This window comes from Hipposideros armiger, unplaced genomic scaffold (assembly GCF_001890085.2).
Source record: "Hipposideros armiger isolate ML-2016 unplaced genomic scaffold, ASM189008v1 scaffold_640, whole genome shotgun sequence".
NCBI classification, from domain to species: Eukaryota; Metazoa; Chordata; class Mammalia; order Chiroptera; family Hipposideridae; genus Hipposideros; species Hipposideros armiger.
In genome coordinates this window covers 982,665-989,284 of record NW_017731990.1, presented here as the reverse complement: position 1 = coordinate 989,284, position 6,620 = coordinate 982,665, and the positions used below count along the sequence as shown (strand labels likewise).

At 43.0% G+C, this 6,620-nt stretch overlaps 1 protein-coding gene and 1 pseudogene across 8 annotated transcripts in view; one reads left to right on the top strand and one right to left on the bottom strand.

Annotated features, from left to right (window-relative positions):
• The window catches only part of PCED1B (PC-esterase domain containing 1B), a 146,070-nt gene that overhangs the window by 27,173 nt on the left and 112,277 nt on the right, over nt 1-6,620 (top strand). For 7 of the 8 annotated variants that reach the window (XM_019625861.1, XM_019625860.1, XM_019625863.1 and 4 more), the window contains exon 2: nt 4,630-4,706. The gene's annotated coding sequence lies outside the window, so the exon portion shown is untranslated. Of the gene's footprint in view, nt 1-4,629; nt 4,707-6,315; nt 6,395-6,620 lie in introns of all 8 variants that reach the window. The other variant, XM_019625859.1, reaches the window with a different exon arrangement.
• LOC109372514 (UPF0568 protein C14orf166 pseudogene) overlaps nt 1-6,620 on the bottom strand; it is a 65,666-nt pseudogene that overhangs the window by 27,001 nt on the left and 32,045 nt on the right.

Here is a 6,620-nt window from a genome sequence, read left to right as displayed (position 1 = left end):
GCATGGAGCCCCCTGCCAGGGAGTCATAGGGGTCACCCACTGTTCCCTCCCCTTTATATGAGTCTCTTCTCCTTTCTCGAAAGGGTTCTGAGATGATTCTAGTATCAATTCCAACTGGGGGCAGAGTTCTCCACACCACCAACCAATTCTCCGACACCTACTGGGTATCCCACAATTCAACTCCATCCTGACGGTATCTACCTGGAGATATTCATAGCATCAGGTCCCACTGGTTAAGGACTCAATCCTACAAGACTGCCTCCCCGCCTCCATTCCAGATGCCAATCACAAGTCCAGTTGTCACCTGGGCTTCTGACCCACCGACTATCGATCAGAGATTGCAACTACCCCCTCCTCAGGTTTGTTTAATTTGCTATAGCACCTCACAGAACCCAGAGAAACATTTTACTTACTACAATAGATTATCAGTTTATTATAAAAGGATATAACTCAGGAACAGCCAGATGGAAGAGATGCACAGGGCAAGGAATGGAGGAAGGGACTCAGAGCTTCCATGCCCTCTGTGAGTGCACCGCTCTCCCCTAATATTCTCATGTTCACCCAACGGAAGCTCTCTAAACCCTATACTGTGGGAATTTTATGGAGGCTTCCTCACATAGGCATGATCAATTATTAACTCCATTTCCAACCCCTCCTCTCTCTGGAGGTTGGACGGTGGGGCTGAAAATTCCCAGCTTCTAATCATGACTTGGTCTTTCTGGTGACCAGCCCCATCCAGGAGCCCACCAAGAGTCACCTCAGTAGAACAAAAGATGGTCCTAGTCCTCTTATCACTTAGGAATTTACAAGGGTTTTAGGAGTGCTGTGTCAGAGACTAGGGTCAAAAACCAAATATATGCTTATTATAAATCACAATATCATAGGGCCCCTCTCCCCTGACCTTGCAGTCTCCGCTTCTCACAGGGCACCCATCAGTCTCAATCCCCTGTTCTCCACCTTTCCTAGAAAAAGTTTAAAGAAAAAATCAATGTATCCATCCTGTCAGAGCGTGTTTCTTTTCTTTTTCCTCCAACCTTGTTCATTTCTCAGGCCCTGCCTTTCATCTGGGCGAAACTGCATTTCCCCACCATAGACACACACACTTCAGGGCTCCGCTTTCTCAGCGTCCTCTCCATGGCACCTTCTCCCCCAGACCAGTCTCTCCATATATTTACCTGTGCTGGGGAGGAGGTGCCCCCAAAACCTCCACGGGTAACTGCTGCCGACTGTGTCTCAGTGGCCTGGCCTGGGCTCAGGCACAGGGAGTCCTGGTCAAGGGAAGCTGTGGGTTTAATTAACAGAAACTCAAACAGTTGCATTATATTAAAGTGTACATAGGGCAGCAACATCTGCAGGCTTTGAAAGGCCATAATTGTTAGCACAACCCAGGGAAATACTCAAGTACAACAGGGCCTTGAATAACGTCGTTTCTTCAACATCACTTTGTTATAANTGACCCAGCAGAATTAGCACTGAATTAGGCAATATTTGTCTAGAGACTGTTGAATAGGTATTTGTTATCCCAGCCATATTCACATTGTTCTCCACATATGGATTCTTAGGTAGAAGAAAGTCATCAGGACCTTTTACTGAGGTTTCTTCCCTACTTTAGTGCCATGGTTTCTATAATATATTCAGAAGCCAGGAGTCCCTCCTACAGTTCAAATCATGGCAGCTGTAGCTGCTGTTTATTGTGTGTTGATTTTCTGCTGTCTGTCAAGTATTATGTTAAACACTTTCACATTTTTACAGATTTGTTATTTGTCATAAAGGAGATAGGTACAAACACCTTTGCCAGGTTATTCTCTTCACATACAACATTACAAATGCAGTTTGAGCATCTGATACATACCTCTCCAATGGCGTTTTCCTCTCTGCTCCTGACAGGTCACCATCTTAAGTTTTGTGATTATCATTCTCATGATTTTTTTTTTAAAGATTTTTATTGGGGAATTGGGGGGATGGGAACAGTGCTGGGGAATTGGGGGAAGGGGAACAGACAAGTTGCTGTCGATTTGTTCTTCAGTCTAGTTGTGGAGGATGTTGCTTCACTGGCCCAAGTTGGTACCATCATTGCGCTCTCCCGGGTGAGGCAGATCAGTCACCGGCTTCTGGACGGCCGCTCACGGCAGCTGCTGGCCGCTCACGCTGGCTGCTGACTACACACGGTAGCCCATGGCAACCCACTGCCACAGGGACTGCAACCTATGCCGTCGCCAGCGACCCACAGCAGCCCAGCTCTAGGTTGAGCTGTTGTTCAGCATCTTAGCTGTAGAGGGCAGTGTCACTGGTCCTCATATGTGAGATCCAAACCGGGGCCCTCTGGCGTCCCAAGCCAGTTCTTAACCATCGCGCCACTCGGCCGGCCCCATCATTTATCTTTTGACCCAAACTTGTCACACTAAATCTTCTTAATTATTATGCATTTAACAATCCATTGTTCAGTAGGCATCATATATTAAATGCAATAATAATTATTAGCTGCCTTAATATTTCCCATTCTGACTGTGTCAGTGGAGAAAACTATGAATTAAAAGGAAGATTTGAGTTTATTTTGCATTATTTCTAAGAAAAAAACTCAGAGAAATAATTTGTTATAGACAATAGCTTCTATCTAAAACCATTATACTATTGACTCCCAGGAAATTCCCTAGAAACTAAATTGCTCTTACCAAATTATTTTCATAATATATCTATATTATAGACTCATGGACTATCTGCACATTAAAACACATGGTCGACCCAAATCATATTTTAACATCATTAGCTTTTAAATATTAGAAATTATTTCAATACTTGGAAAAGTCTGGTGAGCATGATTATATGCGGAGATTGTCAAATAGAATTATCAAGGGATATAAGCAGGTTAAATCATTTTTGACATGTTTTACCGTTTTTGTGCAGTTTCACATCCTGTCTTGTCATAATAATAATAATAATAAATGGTGCAAAGGTAATAGATTATTTTACCTTTTCCTTCTACCCCCTCTGACCAGGACGGCATTGTACAATTTTCTAATCAACACACTGCCAGTCTGCAAGCAGTCTTTGTGATGCCAGGAGGGGATTCTGGGTTTCCTTTCAGGGCCAATGCATTGCAATAGTAGGTTGAACCATAAAATTGCCATTATTGGTCAGAAATTATTGATTCCTGGAGTTTCATATGGCTCAAGCTAAAGAACCTTGAGTTTGAAGTCCAGCCCTCAGAGTCGCTCATTTGTCTTGATTTGTGAAATGGGAACAACACCTACTTTGTAGGATTGTTGTGAGGCTTAGCAATGACATGTAGAAGCCCTGTGTCTGGCAATAGTAAAGTTCAACAAATAGTTAATAATACAATATTATTATCAATGTAAGTAACTTAGGGAGTTTCTTTGCTTCCTCTTTAGCAATTTCAGCATGTATGGCAAAGGTGTTGGTTGCTATGATTGAGAGAAATGGAAAATGTTAGATAAACAAGCATAATTTTTAAAACCCTAGTAGCTTTCAAGGCCTTCCACTCCTGTCCTGAATGCGCTGGTATGTCCCAGTAAGGTCACAGATAAAGTTTGACACATACTTGGTAGAGGATCTAAATAGGAAATGTACTGAAGCAAACCAAGAACAGAGCATAAAAAAAAAAAGTCAAAAAAAAAATCAGAGCACTGAGAAAACATTCTGAACTTTTGGCAGAGGATTTGGACTGCCTGAATCCCCATGACTCTTTGAGTTATTAATAGTGACTCATTTTGCCATATTTCGGGCAGTTACATATTTATATATCAAGCAGCGTATGTGAGGCTTTCAAGGCTTGATAGCTTTTTGAAAAATGTGTTCCTCTGGCATGGAGCAGGACAATGTGGATGCCATTTTGTCATTTGTGTAGCACCTACCACACGGCACTCATTAAATGCTAAGGGAAAGATGGGGGCTTGCCGTATTGCCTGGAACGTGGCTCCCATCTGCTCTGCCAGAAGCCATGATGAAGTCACGAGTTGCACAACAGTAGTAATTCGCAGCTATTTATGACCATTTTAATAGCAAAGCTCAAGGCTGTATTTACATGCTGTGCAGCAGAATGGTTCCATGAATCATTCCCACAGGAACTTTTGGTCAAACCGATCAACCAATTAATGAAAAACCAACCAGTTGGTCCTGAAGCTGTGATTAACAGGCCTCCAAGTTAGCTTCTACTTTTCTGACGCTCCTCTACATCTGAGTCTGAACTAACTCTCACCCCCATGCACACAACACCCCCCTCCGCTGTCCTCTCTGCAAGCCACAGCCCTGCAACCCTCTTTCCACCCACACTCAAAACCCTTGGACATCAGGTAAGTCAAAGGGGCTTTAGAAACTCCTGGAGAGCACCTGTGAACATAATTACAAAAACATGTTTATTTTTAGCACATGTTTATTTTCTCATTGTCATGGCTCAATTTGGTGACTTCATTTAGTGATCCTGATAGCACACTTACATCAAGATCAGTAAAACCTTTTCATTTGTCCATTTAAACTGATTTGAGGTTTTAATTATCACTTCTTGACAGCCTGAAGGTCAGACTATTTCCTTTTGTTTCACATGGCAGTTAATCCCCTCATTAAGGATGATGGAAAATGAATAATTAAACTTATGCCATTTTCATATTTCAGATAATGAGAGGACCTGAGATCCTGGAGATATCATATGAGAAGACAGAAAAGTGTTGAAGACTACTTCCTGCAAACACGTGAGTTTCTTTCCTCTCTTCTCACAGTAAAGAAAGTTCAGCTAAAGGTCTTCCACTAAATTAAAATAATATGAGAACGGAAACAGTTACTGGGCTCCTCTTTGCCACTCACTCACTGGCCGTATGACTTGGGGAAAGGCAGCTAACCTTTTGCCATGAAAGGTTTTCTTATTTGTAAAGTGGAGGTGATAATAACCAACTTAGAAAATTGTTTGCATTAACTTGACCTATTTTGTGGGTCACTTTGACCCATTAAGGCAAGGATCAGGTTAAATTGTGTTAGGCCCTGGAGGGAAAAAAAAAAAATAGCCATGCCTCTAGGGTCTTAGGGAATTCAGCATTTACCCATCCTCTTCTAATTACTCTAAAAAGATGTTTTTTGGAGGGTGGAGGCAGTAGAAAGGCACAATGGATGGTACCCAGAAGAGCATACCTGGTGAGGGCAGGTGCCTCTGCCCTTCCCATGGTTCCCCATCTCACCGGAAGCTGCTCACCCTGCACCTCCCAGTCCTGTTCTGTTGAGACTGGTGAGGTGGCCACCTTTGTACTGTGACTCCTGTCACACCTGACCGTGTTTTAAGGGGGACCTGAAGCTCGTGCTGACTAAAAGTGGCCTCAGCCTTACAAAGGAAGCCCCGGCCCCCAGAGAGCATAGCTTCGAATCTACTGTGGTCGCTTCTTTTGCTGTGCCAGACGGTGTGCTGTACAGAGTAGGGATGACGCTCTGCGAGATACAGAGTTCAGGAAAACTTGATAGAGGAAGGGGGATCCCGGCAGGGTTTTGAAAGACCACTAGCACTCAGGTTGCCAGAGAGAAGGAGGGACGACATTGCAAGTCAATGTGGAGAATGAGCACAGTGAGAAGGGCCTGGGAGAAGCCTAGAAGAGGGAATCTTCCCAGTGGCTGGACCATGGACTGTGGAAGGGTGTAATGGTAACTGGGCTCCTCACAGAGGGTTGAGATAAGGCCTTAGACTTTATTCTGCAGTCAATCCAGACATTAGAGGGTGGAGACGGTTTTTTAGGGGGAAGTGTATGCTGTACATGTGGAATTGGTGGGAGGGGCCTAGAGCCTGAGGTAATGGAGACTCGGGAATAAAACAGGAAAATAAGATGCACTAGGGTGGTTATATGTGTACATGCATTGATTACATGCAAAGGGGACGGAAACGATTGCTCAAAGCAGAATTTTACATTTTATTTTGTCAATGCTTTACCCAAACGGTCATTCAGTAAATCCTGATTGGGTGTTTGTAAGGAAAACATTTTGCTTCTTTAAAAAAGGTTCTAGTAAGTAGCAGCTTTCATTGCTTCCGGAGGAAAAGAGGTCACAGGGTAAAGTGCGTGGAACATGAGCGGTTGAAAGAGTGACAAAATGCTGGTGTCTTTCAAAAGAACATATCTATGAGCTAATGCGGAATGTGACAGGTGCTGTCTCATAGCTATTTCATTCCCTCATCAATATTGGAAAATACTTCCTACATCTTCCCATGAAGTGTAGGAAAATATCCTAATAATGATGCCATTATCATTTTTAATTGAAAATCTTATGTGAAAGTTAGCAAATTATATCTGGAGGAGAATTAGATAGTCTTTCATCCTTTCTCAGAAGGGGAAACAGGACAATAGAGTGAAGAACCCACCCGAGACCCCCCCAGCCCTGTGTGTGCCAGACCCATTGCTACAAGGTAACTGCTTTGACTCCTGGTCTGGGGCTCTTTCTGCTTTGCCACAAGAATCCCCAAAGGCCGTTTTATCGCTAGCATAGAAGAGTTGGTGCTTTCCGTTTTCTTTTTCTAAAATCAATAACTGTTTTATTGGATGAAATCCTCACATTTCTCCTTCCTGCATAGTTTTTTTTTTAATTATATAATGAACGATGAGGTAATCCTTGTGTTGAAGGTACCCTAACCC